Consider the following 17,490-nt stretch of genomic DNA (forward strand, 5'->3'; position numbering starts at 1 on the left):
TCTATTTTAGCAAATATCCCAGCAAGTCAACAGCGTTTTCTGTGGTGCAGTCAGAACAGTTTTCAGCTGAATCCCTTGCTTTTTTAACATTTATCACCACGGCTCCTCGGGGCTACATAACTCATACGAAACAAGGTTTCCATCTGCCTGTGTCTCATTCCTCTCCACATGCAGCGCTCACCCCAACATGTGCTATGCTCCAGGGTCCTGCAGAAAAAAGCACTGGTGTGATACATCTTCATGTGGACGCTTCAGCTCTGCTGCTGCTGCCGTCACTCCTGCCTTATATTGTGGCACAAATATGATGAAAGGAAACAAGAGCAGAGATGTTGGTCTTAGTAGCTAAAGATGATTTCTCGTGGGACTTTAACCAAAGGCATGCTCTTACAAACAGGAGATTCCAGTTTGGGACTGCATACTACAATTTACACGGGTACTAATACTGAAGAGACCTCTTTGAATAAAACTCAAATTCTGTTTCCAAACTTCTGATTCTTTCCTGGTTATTTTTTGAGAAAAAGGTACAAAGAACAAGGATAGCACATGCACTGCCATGCCTTTCTCTACTCCTGCTCAAGGCAAGGCTGGCAGGCATTTTTGGTTGCACATCTAAACACATCTCTTCCTTTCTTGCTAACAGGATTCCAAACGGGTTTGGGTGATAAGATGCCCAGCCACATGATATTTATTGGTCTGGGAGTTGGAGATGTAGGCAAGTTTGAGAGGGATATGCTGAGAATAATTTCCCTTCCTGATCAAAGGGAGCATGTAAGTAGAAACCCATTTTGCCCATGCCTTTTATTTATTTATTTTTTGGTGAGAATGCTGTTGTGTCTCCAGCTGTGGCACCAATCTCACAACCACATGGAGAGTAGTTGCCAACCCAGCAATAGTGACAGAAAAGTTGGGAGAAGTCTTTGGTAGCACTGCTGAATGGCCACTTCAATGCTGGCCCGTCCTACCTCTAGACTTCTGATTTGGTGAGATGGTAAGTACCTGTTTTTTGGGTTTTTTTTAAGTTTATTTGCATTTAATAGTGATTTTTAAGCCCTATATCCAATGAAACCATTTTAAAAAGCACTATGTGGAATGGAAATTTAGATGTCTATTACACTTTTCTTTTAAAAAAAAAAACCTTAAATTTCTGAATGAGCAAGATTCATTTTTGCAGGTAGAGGCCCTGCTTCTTTGTGATCTTCACCTTTAGATCTAGCAACCACAAGAGAAGAAGCTGGATATCTGTTTAGCTTTTGTTCATTCACAAATTCCAAGTCACCACAGATACTCAGCTCCTCAGAGGGAACATACTGCTCTGCAGCTGTAGCCACAGTTGCACAACAAATCCAGAGCAATACCATCAGGGAGAGGACAAGAGTCACGGTTAAATTCCACCTGGAATAAGAGAGAGACATCTTAAAAAGTCATCACTTTCTCCGTCTTCAAGATAGTTCCTATGTGCTTGTGAACTTCTCGTTTGAAGATCTGAGGACATTTTGCTTAGTGACGGTTCTTTCGAAAATTTAGGCCTCCTGCTCCAACTGTGGTGCATACTGGACTTCTGGCTTCAACTGGAATATAACTGTTTTTCCATCATCAGCTTGAAAACAAAAAGTCCACGAAGAGGTTATGAAGCTCTGTGCAGAGCCTTTTATTATTTATTTATTTTTAAAAACAACAGAAACTTATTTCTCACAATTCTGGAGGCTGGAAGTCTGAGATTAGGGTGCCAGCATTGTCAAATGAGGGCTCTCTTCTAGGTCGCAGACTTCTTACTGTATCTTTACATGGTGGGAGGGGCTGGGGAGTTCTGTGAGGTCTCATAAGAATACTAATCCCATTCATGAGGGCCCCACCCTCAAGACTAAAGCACCTATCAAAGGCCCTACCTCCTAATACCATCACATTGGACATTCTTTTTTTTTTTAACTTTGTATTTTGTATTGGAGTATAGTTCATTAACAATGTTGTGTTAGTTTCATGTGAACAGCAAAATGATTATTGAAGATCTTGTTTTTTCAGGAACAGGCCTTCTCATAGGTAAACTTGGAGTACCTTTTTGATTTTGGGGGTGGGCTGGGGCATCATTTTGGTGGATTTGTGCCAGGATGTAGTGGGATAGAGCTGGACTAAGGAGAGGTGGGCATCTGAAGCCTCCAGATGAGAAAAAATTCTCTGCATGAGGGCAAGTTAATTTTCAGGAAGCTTAGGGATTCAAAGTCAAGGAAAAACCATAACCTTCAAGTAGGCTGAGAATGAAAGATAAAACACAAAAGATCAGAAGTTTCTTATGGGAGAGCAGAAGCAAGAGTATGGGTCAAGTGAGAGAACTAAGTGTATTTCCATGAAAAGAATAGGGTGTCCAAGGCTGGTAGCTATTGGATCCCTTCCTGCCCCCTAAGGAGTGTGTGATCCTGGCTTAAAAGCACAACATCATAGAGATAAATGAGTCCTTTTTCTAATGTCCCAGCATCTTTTCAATTCCCCTTTCCCTAAGCTCTGAACTACGGAAGGCATCTTGTGTTAAGAAGTGGATTTGTGGGCCTCTGAATAAAAAGTTGTGGCTTTCTACAGAATAGTTCCTATTCTAAAATCACCAGCCAAAGCAACATTCTGTTCAGAAAGTGGTAAAAATATGATTAGGGGCTTTTCATATATGTTGCTCTGTATAGTCAAGTTAAGAAGCCTTTTCTGAGAGCCTTTTAAGAGCTTGGCACTGGACCAGTTATCATCTTTCAGGAATAACAGTGTCATATTGTACAAGAACCTTGTAAAATCCATGCAAAAATATAGCAAAGGCCACACTTTCTCTTTCTTTCCAGCTAGCTTTTCTCTTTAAAAGCAACCTATATCTATCAAAATCAGTTAACATCTCTTTCTCTAATTTATCATGAAATACCTATCTATGATGTTTCTCTTCCAACATGCACACATCAATAAAGTGTTGGCCAACCTCTCTCAAGGAGAGTATTACAACATTCACTTGGAAACAATTATATATATATATATTTCATAGTCATTTGTCAAAGCTTCCTAAAACATCTGAATTTATGCAATAGCTACTGTATCAGTCAGGATTATTAAGTGGAAGCAACAGTAATAACTCTCATTTGAGCAGAACATTTGTTGAAAGGTTATTGAGCAGCTCTCAGAATCTCTGAAAATGGTTAGAATCTATGTAGCCAAGGACAATGACCTAAATGACACTGAAGAACTTGTCTGGTCTAGACATCACTGCACTCTCTTGGTCATGGGCACCACAGTATACTATGCAGACACCATCAACACTGGTCCATGACACTAGCTTTGGATACATGGTGTAGTTTACTACTGATTCAGCCTTACCACTGACGCCACCCTCTGGAGAATAGACTCTACGCAGTTACCATCTTTTGCATTACTAATATATGATTCAAAGAGCAGCTTGGGTGCCTGTGATTGGAGGAGATTGGATTACATCCCTGAGCCTCAACTGCAAGGAAAGCCAGGAAAATGAGAATTTGGAATTTTCTATTTATTTAGTAGGAAATTATATTTGTCTCATTGGCTAGGAATTTCTGAAATGAGTATAGAGGGAAGCATTTGGTCATGTCTGTAGAAATTTTTTTACTGTTATTCTCTGGCTGGAGTGTGAGGTTTCTGTTGACATACAGTGGGTAGAGGCCAGAGATGCTGCTAAACATCCTACAGTGCACAGGACAGGTCATGACAACAGAGAATTATCAGTAGTGTCTTTGTTGAGAAATACTGCCCTTAATAGAAAAGGATTGCACATACACGTGGCCAAATGAATGACAAATAATCAGGCAGTAGATGGTTTGCCACCTTGGGAGTTTGGTTCAAAACCTGGGTAAAATTTGCAACTGACTCCTGTACAGAGAGGGAAAGGAGAGGTTGAAAAAAGAGGCAGACCACTCCATATTGGTAGGTGGCACATTTAATAAGCAAGGAAAGTTACGTACAAGACTTGTCTTGGAGGGCCACAAAATGAGTAGATCTCTGCATCTACCCACTAGAATCTTGAAAGTTTATATAGCAGCCTTGATAAGTTCAGTCACGTATTCAGTCCAGATGGTCTCAACTACACATTGCTCTCTCAAGGCTGTATCTTTAAAATTGCTCCCACTATGAGAACAGTGGGCAGAACATACATTTCAAGGAAAGGAGAGGAGATAAAGAGCTTCTGATTGCCCAGGTCTAGCTTGTGGGTCAACCAGAGATCACGTCCTCTGGATGAACTCCTCCAACAGCAGTGACCAAAGCTCTTTTCTTTTCTTCTTTATTTGGTTTGTTTTTACAGTTTCCATGCTTTGCTTCAATTATACTTTTCTATATTTTGTGAGAGAAGACACATATGAAGCAGATGCAACAGATTCACTATCAACAAGGAAACATTTCAGAGAAGTCAATAACTTACCTGAGATAACACAGATAGTACGTGACAGAATCATGACTGAAACCCATAAAGGATTTCAAAGCTCATGTCCGTTCCACTCTGCCATGCTTTTTTCTATTGTTATCTGGGACCACAGACAACACATTTATGACAAGATTTTTACACTTTTGTAGAAAGTATAGATATAGCACGCAACAAAATGGGAGTAAGTCCTAATTTCATTGATGTGCTATAACCATCTGAGTTGATAGTGTACTCAACCTCCATCCCACTCCTCCAGATTACTTAGGGATCTTACCAACCTGTTTCCAGAAGAACTTAAGACAAATGGAACTGGCAGTGATATATGTCTAATTAAATGAGTAGTTTTTACTCTCTCCTTAAGACAGGGCCCAGAAAGTAGAAGGATGCTAAAGCAGCAGTGACATTCCTGAATGGGGGTGTAGGAATATTATCCTCTCTCCTCTTTCCTCTCTCCACATTATGCTGTATCCGTTCCACACTTGCCTCCAAGGCAATAATATTTTCTGCTGAGCACAGCACTGCGGGTAGAGGATGTTCTCTCCAGCTCCAGAGAAATCCACTGCAGCCTGAGGCAAGCACTTGCATCAGCCCTAGTTGCAAGGTCTGGAGCAGGTGATTCAGATCTAGCCACGCACTTCAGACGTGCCTGCAGAAACAAGCAGAGGATCCCTTTGGAAACCCTTGTCTTATATAATTTGTGTCAATTAGCCTTTGGCTTTGACACTAGCTATGAAGTCCATATAACATAGTGTATTGTTTTGGAGCAACCATCTTCAGGTGGCAGAAGAAATTTTCCAATCCTCCAGCCTCCAGGGAGCATATCTGAGCTCTGGCCCCAGAGACAAGGAGAGAGAACATAATCTTTGGACAAGAGTAAGCACTTGGATTTCTGGTCATATCTGGGGAAGCCTTCAGTAAGTTACAGACACTAGACTTTTTGATAAGATGAGAAAGTGTGAATGCAAAGGTTGTGTTTCAGGAAATTTATTTACATACTATATTATACAGCAGGTTATTTCAGTTCTTATATGTTAATGCACTTAATTATCCAAAAAGTCCTATGAGAAAGATACTGTGTCATTCTGATTTCCAGTTTACAGAAGATATGGCTGAGGACTGGAGATATTAAATTATATGGCATTATTACATAGTAAGTAGTAGAGTTGTACCCAGGTCCATATAACTCCAAATCCTGGAGTCTCCAATACAACATTTATGCTGCAAATCAGCCTTTGCTTTTCTTCTTACAGGTGAGAGTATCACCAAGTTTTGTCTTTCCACGTTTTGCCATTTCACCTATGCATTATGGAAATGATCAATAATAACATGGGCTTCGCAGCTTCTCCAACTACAAGGGGGCACCCTTAAAACTCTGGGAAAGGACCTAATATATTAATAGAGGGAGAAAATCCAGACTCCCAATCCTCCATCCTCCATCCTCCTCACTCCCACCAAAACTAGTGTTTTTTCAAAGTAAAGGTCATGACCTTTTAAAGGATCTTTAAACCAATTTAGTGATCCAAAACCAGCCTTAAAAAAGGAACTGGCTAAAACACAAGATATGAGAGCACATCATTCACATCCAGTGAGGGTAATATTATGTGAAAAGCTTTTCCATTTTTGTAATATATAATGAGGGTTATTGTAAATATAAGTTGTATTTCTTACTGTGGGCCACGTGGGCAACAAGCCACCGGATGTGCTTGGAAGCTACAGTGAGACCCACAGATCATTACAACATTACCTGAGCTGAGGAGGGTGGGATGGATGGAGTGAAGAAACTTTGTCATGGAGTCCAATACCTCAAAAGTACAGTGGTTGGGAAAAATAAACACACACATGCACACTCCTTCTCATCTAGTTCTTCTTGTCCTTTATCAGCTCTTCCCAGGACTTGGAGGAAGGGCTCTATAACTTGAGGAACCTAATATTTATTTAGCATCTATAGTGTTCCAGTTGCTTCACATGCATTACTCAACTTATCCTTTATAAGCCAATAGGGTGACTAGAATCGTCTGATCTCGGATAACAGCCTTAGTCTCTGTGGTAACTATGGTTTTCATCTACTTGGTAAATTCTCATTATTACCATTCTTCCAGTGATAGGCCTCCCCATCTGGAAACAGGAGTGTACCTCCTTGGTCACAGTGACTGGGTGACTGGATAGGAAGGGAGGGAAGTGGTCCACCTTGGGGCAATTGGAGTCACTCACCTGTATTTTGTGCTGGAGCTGGCAGTGAAAACTCCTCCTTTATCATTGACTTTGAGTACTATGAATGTAATCCCAGAGCTGAGGGCAGTACTGGAAGAATGCAGGAAAAACATAAAAGGAGAACAAAGTTCTTTTGGTAGTGAGTTCTCTGTCCCAATCCTTGAGGTTTCTTTGCTGGCCTTGTTCTAGATTATGTGAGTCATCCAATATCTTTCCAATCAGTCACTAAATCCTCATGCCAGTAAAAAGTTGAGTTTTTATCAATTTCCACCTTGAAAGTCCTAACAGAGAATATGCAGCCACTTGAATTTGAACCAGGTTTGCCTGACTTTAAAGTTTATGACTTTGCATTGGAATAATTCATAGTATCTTACATGTATCTAGGCTCCTGGAAATATTTTTTGGCCACCATCGTTTGTTCCTGGATAGCTATCTTTTCAAGTCTTTTATAGCCAGTCCATATCCTGTTTTAGACAATGAGGTGAATGATGTAATCCTTCCTTTCAAAACACTATGGAGAAAGAGGAATTTGGGGTCCGTAGAGAATGACTTATACTCAGATAGGCAGGCTAGTCTTGGGGCTAAGTGTGTGGGCTCTGGTGCTGGTATTCCTGGTTCCAGGTCCTGGCGCTTCAGGTTATTAGGTGCGTAGACTTGATCAAATTACATCACTTCTCTGTGCCTCATTTTGCTCTTCTATAAAGTGTAGGTAATTGTACCTATCAAGAATGTGCTGTGAAAATTAAATAATTAGTGCACAGAGACCATTCAGAATAGTGCCTACATATACTTAAGGAATGTTTGTTATTATTACTTTCTTGAAGTATTAATTTTCATCATTTTTTCTTTTACAAAGTGAAAAACTCTCTTCAGATAGAATCTTACCTAAAGTCCCAAAACAGAAATTAGATAACAGAGATGCTTTGGGAGGTAGGATGGGGTTCCTGGATGTCACTCAGTCTCAGCTCTCCTTTTATAGCATCTCTAATAGACAATATTTGAATTTATTGAACTTTTACTCAGTGCCACATTTTGTGCTGTTTGCCTGAATTTTTTCATGTAATAAGTACAATGACCCTGTGGGGTAGGTATTATTGTCTCCATATAGAGATTTACTTATTTACAGGTGATGAAACTGAGGTTTTTTGAGGGTAACTTGCCAAGGGTCACAGAGTCAGTAACTGTCAAGACTGGAGCCAGATATGCCTGATATCCCTGAACCAAATGTTCTTAACCATCCCATCATGCTGCTTACCCTCAGGGCTCAGGAACTTGACTTTAAAATAAGCCACTTTTTTAGATGACTTGGGTTATCCTTGTATCTTGAAATGATGAATTGGTTGTACTCCTGGATTTTACGCAGGAATTAGTTTTAGAACACTTATTTTTTTATGTGAGTTCGGGAATTAAATTGAATTTTATATTTATAGCATTAAATTATATTTAATTATAATTAAATGACAGCATTAAATTATATAAGGTGTGAATCCAAAGAACCTGGATCCATTGGGATGAGTATAAATATTAGGCCATGGAAGCCAGACTAACACAAGCATAATTATAAAAAAGACTTAATTAACAAAGAAGCAATAAAATGCTCAGACTAAGTTAGAAGACTATAATTTTATTGAATACTTATATTCTTTGGTTCAATGTTCAGCATCATAAAAATCACAGGAAGCTCCTGGAAAATCTTATATAAGAAAATTTCTACTTTCCTGAAAGCCAAAACCTTTGTGATATTTGATGTTGGGCAACCCTCTTCTCAGAGTAGATGTTTTCATGGCATTCCCCTTGATAATAATTTATCTCCTTTTTATAATGAATTCTTCAGCAGGAAGGAACTCCCTTAATCCCAGGGGCTGCCATCTTGTAGTCTCTTTCCCATTGACATCTGGAAACTTGTCAGAGGGAAGGGTCTGTTTTTTTCCTTTATGTATCCTTCCACTGCTAATTAGGTGGCAATAAAAAACTTCCAGACTTTGTGCATTTTAAAGATCACAAACCATATGACTGTCTCCCATCTCCCTGACCAAGGCCTGAAAGGATAAAAGAAATTAGTACAGGACCACGGACAGAGTCAAATAAGATCCTTATCTCGATTGGAACAAATGCCTTTGACCAAGAGACATAGATTACTTGAAAAGAGACAGCTAGTGAAATCAACACCATGATCTTATGTCCTTGCTCCTTTTGAGAAACTGCTGGGGCTGCCCCTTGGGTGAATCCAAATGGAAGCCAGAGGGTGCTGAAAGCTCTGATTTAGTCCATACAAATCAGCTTATAAAGGCAGAGATCAAGAAGGAGATGGGTGGAGAGTAGACTGGATGAAGAAATGGTGACTGTCTAGTGTGGATGTGACTGCACACACACACATATACACATGCATACAAACTTAATGAAAATTCACTCCCTGCCAGTCATTAGTGCAAAATTGACTCCTTGGCTGCAATAAGGGAATTTTTAAATTATTAGTGGAGCTAGGCTAGGTGAAAAGTTTCTTATATTAAAATTTAGACTCATTGCAATTAGTTATAGCTCTAAATCAGCCAGGTAGAAAAATTGATACGTAAGCTAATTTACTTCTAGAAATTTGCAAATAATTGTATCAGATGAGATTGCAGAACAAAAATCCCAGTAGTCTCCCAGGAGACAATTTTTTTTTTTTTTTTGCGGTACGCAGGCCTCTCACTGTTGTGGCCTCTCCCTCTGCGGAGTACAGGCTCGGGACGCGCAAGCTCAGCGGCCATGGCTCACGGGCCCGGCCCAGCCGCTCCGTGACATGTGGGATCCTCCCGGACCAGGGCACGAACCCGTGTCCCCTGCATCGGCAGGCAGACTTCTCAACCACTGCGCCATCAGGGAAGCCCCAGGAGACAATTTTTGTAATGACATTATTAAGGCTGGCAGTCACTGGGAACAAGGGACTAGAGGAAATGATCAGAAATATAATAGCTCTCTAGCCCTTCAGCACAGATTATTTTCACAGCAAACCATACCTTTTGCAGAGGCTGACACTACATTTCTATTCCATGTATTAACTTTACTGATCTACAGTGGGTCTAGCTGTATAGTGAACCACTGAATTCTTATCATGAGGAGCAGTCCAGCTAATATAAATGCACTTCCAAGGGATTCAAGCACGTAATCCCTAAGGCTGAGAAAAATGTGTTCCTTTGTGGATAACATGTATATATAGCTTCAGGTTTGCATTGGAGTAGGTTTTCAAGGTTTTTGCTAAAGGGACCTAAGTTTCAGAAGTTACATAAAGTGAACTTGATTTCATCCCTGAAGGTTTTAACATTTTCAAATTAATAGATGTGCAAATAACAAGGGGATTGTGCAAGAAGTGAAATAACTGACATTGCCCCTGTCTTTTAGGATGTTAGGGTCAGCTTGGTGGCTGTACTGTAGGGTATCAGCTTCCTGAAACCATGCCCCGGGAATCTCTTGGGCGGACACTGCACCTAGGAGAAAAAGAAATTCGCTCTGCCTTCTAGTACAGACTCCCAGCTCTCAGGTAATATGAACATCTCTCCTGACTCCAGTCCCTGAAGGACATAACCCTTTTTGTTAAAACCAACAGCACAATACCTAGTCAGAGACAGGGAAGGAATTGTTTGACCCTAGAGGACCTGATAGGAAAGTTCAAAAGAGAGGAAACAGGCATATGTTAGAATAGCACCCCAGCTTCCCAAGATCACCTTTCTTAGTCCATTCAGGCTGATATAACAAAATACCACAGACTGGATAGCTTTGAAACAACACAAATTTATTTCTCACAGTTTTGGAAGCTGGAAGTCTGAGATCAAACATCTATTATGTTAAGTCATTATTTGTTGGGATTTCAGCTGTTTATAGCTAAATAAATTCTTAACTTTCCATCAGTCTCTTAAGAGAGAAAGATCATTCTTCAAGTGATTAGGGGATTTAAAAAATCACAAAAGGATGATCATACACCCAAAATGGTCACTTCTACTAACTGTAAGAAACATTTCATTGATAAATATCAACGCAGTTGACAATTCCTATTAAAGATTGTGCATGTGTGTGTGCACACACATTGAAGGCTGTCTCAGCCTCTCCCAGTTGATAAAAGATGACTATAATAAGATCCTTGCCCAGGTATATTTTGGAAATTTCATTGATATGTGCATTTTTTGAATTAATGAGATGGTAATAAATAGAACTAGAATTTACTGAAACGAGTTAGAAATATCCAAGAAACCAGTTGGATCCTTGATGAGGAAGTAAGTAGAGGCATAATCCCTGAGTTTCTGGGAATGGAGAGAGAAAATCTAAAAATAATCTAATGTTAGCCATGGATTTGAGGGTTACTTGTTTGTATACCCGTGTATCATGTCCTTGGCCGTTGTGATACATAACACAGTGAGGGACTTAGTCTGCTTGGGCTATAGAGTCATTTGAGTAATATAATTTTAATTAATTGTATGTAAAAGTATATAATTTAATTAATTATGCCATTTCATTGACCTGTGCTAATGGCAAAAGCACCATTTCCCAAATAATAAATTAGTAATATAATGAATTATTGGACTATTTCTTTTTTTAATTTTTATTTTTAAATTATATATATTTGATTTACAATGTGTGATTAGACTATTTCAATCATTAGTGTATTTCAAATTATTTCTCTTTTATTTACATTTTTGTTTTTTAATTAACAAATAACGAATGGCATATCTGCCAAGGATGTCTTAACTCTGTGTAGCTCAGATACTGCTAAGAATAACTGGGAATATGGGGAGAGGAATGATTCTCTTTAAGTACGGTTTGTGCCTTTTGTTTTGCCTTCTGTCTCCAAACGTGAGTATGTTCACAGGTAAGTATGCTTTTTCTACAGAATGAGTATGTGAAACCTACATCCCATGGCTCATGCCATCTTTACTTTGCCATTGTCTACCAAAGCTGTACTGTAAGGCTACTTTTTTGGTTTTGCCCAGTAGAAACTCAGGTATAGTATGCTGGTATTTATTGGTATTCTGGTAACAAATGACTAATGGAAATTGAATGCTTGAATGATAGTATTCTATTCCTTTAAGTGCTTTTAGTTGTTCACATCTTCAGTGTTTTAATGTAAAGCAGGAGAACAAAAAAAAAAAAAAGAAAGAGGGAGAGAAAAATGAATTAATCAGGAGGGGAGAGCCAGTTTTATTCCTTCATGAGTAAGTAAACTTGGGAAACATAAGAAACTGAGCTTCAATATCCTCATCTGAGAAATGGAGAATATAATACTTCAGAGAGAATCGTTGTTTAGAAGAATTAATATCATGTGCGCAAGATGGAAAACTCACAATGGGTACTCAATAATTATTCATGTCCTTTCTCTTATGAGAGGATCAAAGCTAACACAGGCAGACAGTACTTAATCTCCTTTGGTTTTAGCTTCCTCAGCTACAGGAGAGCATATTCTAGGTGACCTAAAGTGACCCCATGCTCAGAGTCGCCACGCAGTATACGACCAGGCCTGAGACTATGGGGTTACTTCTATTCCAGATGTAAAGTTTCTTTTAACGCTTTACCATTTCTTGGTTTGCATGACTGATACAACTTCTGGGAATATAAATGATTAAAGTGTAAGTCATGGTGATAACCTATGTCAGCAGCTACAGCAGTGATAACTAGAGAAAGAGAGGGAGAGAGGGAAAGAAAATGAGTAACACTGGACAATTAGAAAGGGGATTCGGAAATTTTCACTGAGTTCTCATGTTCTTTCTTCATGAATATACAGATATATTTAATTGCAATCTTCTCTGTATTTTAATCTTTTTATTTCAGAAACCTTGGCTAATCTTTGTATATCACTTTCTATTTCCATAGGTGTAAGAGTCTCTTCACAAAGTTGTGGGAGTGGATATTCTTTTTTTTTTTTTTTTTGCCTCTCACTGTTGTGGGCCTCTCAGTGTTGTGGCCTCTCCCGTTGCAGAGCACAGGCTCCGGACGCGCAGGCTCAGCGGCCATGGCTCACGGGCCCAGCCGCTCCGCGGCATGTGGTATCTTCCTGGACCGGGACACGAACCCGTTTCCCTTGCATCGGCAGGCGGACTCTCAACCACTGAGCCACCAGGGAAGCCCACTATGCAATCTTTTAAAAGCTGTTTTTTTGCCAAAGCTCAACTGTGAAAATAAATTATTCAGATTTGCAATGTATGCTGATGTGTTTAAATGATTCAAGACTTCAGCCCAGCCTTGTAAGCCATTAGCAAGTTTATTTTACATTATATAACTATATCTATATGTCTTTAAGCGTTTAAATTTCTAACTCTTCTGAACTTAATAGTCTTGTTGGCAACTAGACTTCTGCAGATTATTACGTCTCTGTCTTCAAAACAGAAAATGTCTATATATTTCAAACTAAACTCCAGCTTTTTCAAAATGCCATCAGCCAAAGATCACATCCACAGCACATTAAAATACAAAGGTCTATAAAGCTGAGATAGATTCATTTGGGACAAAGGATCTATTTCTCACACCAAGGGTTAACTTGAATTTAATTCCTACAATATATGAAAATTTAATCTTTCAAAGATTCATAAAACATTTAAACATATACTTTTTAAAAATAAATTTATTTATTTATTTATTTTTGGCTGCACTGAGTCTTCGTTGCTGCACATGGGCTTTCTCTAGTTGCAGAGAGCAGGAGCTCTTTGTTGCGGTGCACAGGCTTCTCATTACGGTGGCTTCTCTTGTGGCGGAGCATGGGCTCTAGGCTCATGGGCTTCAGTAGTTGTGGTGCACGGGCTTAGTTGCTCCGCAGCATATGGGATCTTCCCAGACCAGGGCTCGAACCCATGGCCCCTGCATTGGCAGGTGGATTCTCAACCACTGCACCACGAGGGAAGTCCTAAACATATACTTTTTAAATTTTAACTTTTTTGGCATCTTGAGACTTAAAATAGCTCCCAGATTTTCAGTTTTGTGTTGCATAATGTTTCAGGTTAGAACGGAATCAACATTTGACATTATCCTATTAAAAAAAAAGAAATCACGGTTCTTATTTGTAATAACATGTCCCCCAAAAGATGTTTTTTTCTTGTTGTTTTGTTTCTGTTTTACCTGAATGGATCAAGCCATTGACTTGACGACTTCAGGAAAGAGACCATAGAAGCTATAACTGATGTTCTGTATGTACAAATCTCTGTTAGGAGTAACACACACACACACACACACACACAAGATATTTAATAATTTTGTTTTTCTTTAACTGAAAAAAGTTACATGACAGGAATAGAGTTAGCAGATTAAAGTATGACAAATATTTGAAACATCTGGGACATACTTAAACTAAAAAATTATTCGTTGTTAACTTTATTTGCTGAATCTGACAACCCTAGTCAAAAAGAAATTTGTGATCTTGAAATTAGTGAATGAACAATCTCTTCCAGTAAACTCAGATATTTGAAATTTAAGTACACAAATTAAACCAGCCTTTCTATGTTTTAATTATAATTTCTTACAATTCTTCCTGCCTTCCCCCTACTGCTCAGTGAAGAGTTTAAAAAAAAAAAAGTGTATTCAAGAAGAGCATTTATTTTGTAAGAGTATTTAATAGTTAAGAAAAGGCAAATAATTTGAGACCACATGGCATTTACAATGTAAAAATTAAACATCTGGGGCTTCCCTGGTGGCGCAGTGGTTGAGAGTCCACCTGCCGATGCAGGGGACACGGATTCGTGCCCCGGTCCGGGAAGATCCCACATGCTGCAGAGCCGCTAGGCCCGTGAGCCATGGCCGCTGAGCCTGTGCGTCCGGAGCCTGTGCTCCACAACAGGAGAGGCCACAACAGTGAGAGGCCCGTGTACCGAAAAAAAAAAAAAAAATTAAACATCTGTTGCAGTCCAGTGAATAGCAAATTATAGAATGTGTCTCTAAAACTATGAAAAATACTGTCTTTTCTCTCAACTTTATTTTAAATATATGCATTTTCAGAAGTAATATCATGCCATCATCTTTAATTTCATTCTGTAATTTTGTAAATATAAAGTATATTTACACTTCCTTTAGAATGTGTCTCTTCATAGCTACTTCCTTTATTTCCCCTCATTGCTCTAATCATGAATCCTTTTCCTTTACAGTAATTCCCCTATGAACAAATGAGTTCCATTCTGAGAGCAAGTTCGTAAGTCCAATTTGCTCGTAAGTCCAACAAAGTTAGCCTAGGTACCCAACTAACACAATCGGCTATAGAGTACTGTACTGTTATAGGTTTATAATACTTTTCACACAAATAATACATAAAAAACAAACAAAAAATAAAGAAAACATTTTTAATCTTATAGTACAGTACCTTGAAAAGTACAGTAGTACAGTACAACAGCTGGCATACAGGGGCTGGCATCGAGTGAACAGGTCAAGAAGAGAGTTACTGACTGGAGGAGGGAGAAGAGGTGGGAGATGGTAGAGCTGAGGGATCCTCAGCAATAGGAGACGGAGGGCGAGCTGCAATTTCACTCACGCCTGACGCTGATGGCACAGGGTCTGGTTCCTCGCTGGATTCAATTCTATCTACCCTCTTGAAAAAACGATCCAGTGATGTCTGGGTAGTAGCTCTTTTTTTCTCACGATAGATGACACGGTAGCACTGGATTGTGTTCTGAACGGCTGCTGCAACCTTCGTGTACCGTTCTGTGTTTGCATCCTGTGCCTCAAAAACTAGCAGTGCCTCCTCAAATAAAGAAAATCCTCTTGCCATTTCCTGCATCGTGAATCTCTCTGGTTCTTCAGTTACTTCTTCCTCTTGTCCCTCTTCATCCTTTCTCTGGGCCTCCAATTCCATCAGGTCTTCATTAGTAAGCTCCTCGTGTTGCACAGAAAGGAGTTCAATGCAGTCATCCTCTTGCAGATCTACCTCCAGCTTCTCGCTGAGGATCACTAAGTTGCTGAAGATCTCTTTGGACTCCTCATCCACCTTCTCAAATCCACAAAAATCGTGAACAAACTGTGGCTAAATGTTCTTCCAAACCCCATTCATGGTGACGGCCATAACCTCACACTAAGCAAAGTCAATGTTTTTATGGCCTTGTAGATGTTATAGTCCTTCCAAAATTGTTGTAAGGTTGTTCCTGATTCATCACTCGCTTTTACTGCCTGAGGAAAAGTGTGATGTAAATAATATTTCTTGAAAGCCGCTATAACTCCCTGGTCCATAGGTTAGATGAGCAACGTAGTATTTGGTAGCAGATGCACTACTCTGACACTGGGATGAAAGTCGTCCATGAATCGGGGGTGGCCCAGAGCATTGTAGAGCAGCAAAAGAATGTTGAATGGGACATCCTTCTCTCCAAGCAATATTTCTCTACCTCTAGGATAAAGTGGTGGAGAAACCAGTCCTGGAAAATGGCCTGTGTAACCCAGGCTTTGGGGTTACTCTTCCACACAACAGGAAGAGAGTCCTTGGCTATGTTTTTAAGGGCTCTTGGGTTCTCTGAATGATAAACTAAGAGAGGCTTCAGCTTCATCGCCGGAAGCATTGCCACCAAACAACAGAGTTAGCCTATCCTTTGCTGCTTGATAGCTTGGCATCAACTTTTCCTCCTTACTGATGTAACTTCGGTCTGGCGTCCTCTTCCAGTACGGTTCTGTCTCATCCACATTAAAAACCTGCTCAGGTAAATACCTGCTACCTCCCTGCTTACTTTTACATTGTGAAGTTTGGCTGTAGCCTTGAACCAATGAAACCAGCTATGGCTGGCATTAAAAATGTGCCCTCTGATTCTTCACCGTGTTTCTTCTTCAAGTCTTCATAAATCCTTTTGGCTTTCTCTTGAATCAGCATTAAGCTGAGCGGGACTCGACACCAATGTGGATCCTGCATCCACACATTGAGGCGTTTCTCCATCTCCTCCGTCACTTTTCCATGCTTCTTCCATATTATTATTGACATCATCAGCACAACAGACTTCACATGTTCCATGATTTTGTCCTTGTCCTTTAGAATCATGCCGATGGTTGATTCATGTTATAAGAACGTCTACCATCTTTTCGCCTCACTCCACTCTCTCAATTATTTTCACTTTTGTTCCATCGTAATCACACGTGCTTCTTAGCAGCACCAGCTGCATCACTGCTGCTTTTACGTTTGCTTCCAGACATCCTGGGCTTGAAATAAACATACTGTACTACTGTACTCTATACAGTACTGTACAGTAAAGTACACAAAAGCACAAGGACTCGTAGAGGATGCATGTATGTGACAATGTACACCAGACACATGAACTAACTTATGTTGATTGGACACGTGAATGTACATTTGCATCTTTGAAAGTTCACAACTTGAAGGTTCGTATGTAGGGGACTTAGTGTATTTGGATCAGCCTTCCTTCCTACCTTTATGCTTGTAGCCTCTTCTTTCTCATGTATATTCTTTTAAATTACCGTAGTTAATCTTCCTGAAGACATATTTATCATTCTCCTTCTCCAACTCATAATCTTCAGTGGTTTCCTAGGTCCTTCTTAGCTTCTCTTCAAATTATACCATCTTCCAAACAATTTTGACTTTTCAGTACTCGAGCAATATTATTTCCAGTTGCTCCACAAGACACATTATTCTCTTCCTTCCTGCAGTGCTGGTTTTAATCTCCATTCAGTTCCATATCTAGTGTAGGTGTCATGGTTCAGGAACCCCTTGCTGAAGGACTGTTTGAGATCTTGCAGCATCTGCTGAAGAACATGAATAAACAAACAACATTAGGAATTAGCAGGAAGGTATGAGAATAGAATCTACTTGTGATATTTTTAGTCTACTTACTTCAGGTAAATTGACTTGTCTTTTTGTCTTCACTCAGGATTTTGTTCATTTCTTCCATGACCACTCTTCCACCTTTCTAGACTCTACTGAT

General features: G+C 39.6%; 1 pseudogene; it reads right to left on the reverse strand.

The window, feature by feature from the left end:
- Positions 1–1,136: 1,136 nt before the first annotated feature.
- On the reverse strand, positions 1,137–16,592 carry LOC101331327 (transmembrane protein 59-like; annotated as a pseudogene).
- Positions 16,593–17,490: the final 898 nt, after the last annotated feature.

The sequence above is a fragment of the Tursiops truncatus genome, chromosome 8 (assembly GCF_011762595.2).
Source record: "Tursiops truncatus isolate mTurTru1 chromosome 8, mTurTru1.mat.Y, whole genome shotgun sequence".
NCBI classification, from domain to species: domain Eukaryota; kingdom Metazoa; phylum Chordata; class Mammalia; order Artiodactyla; family Delphinidae; genus Tursiops; species Tursiops truncatus.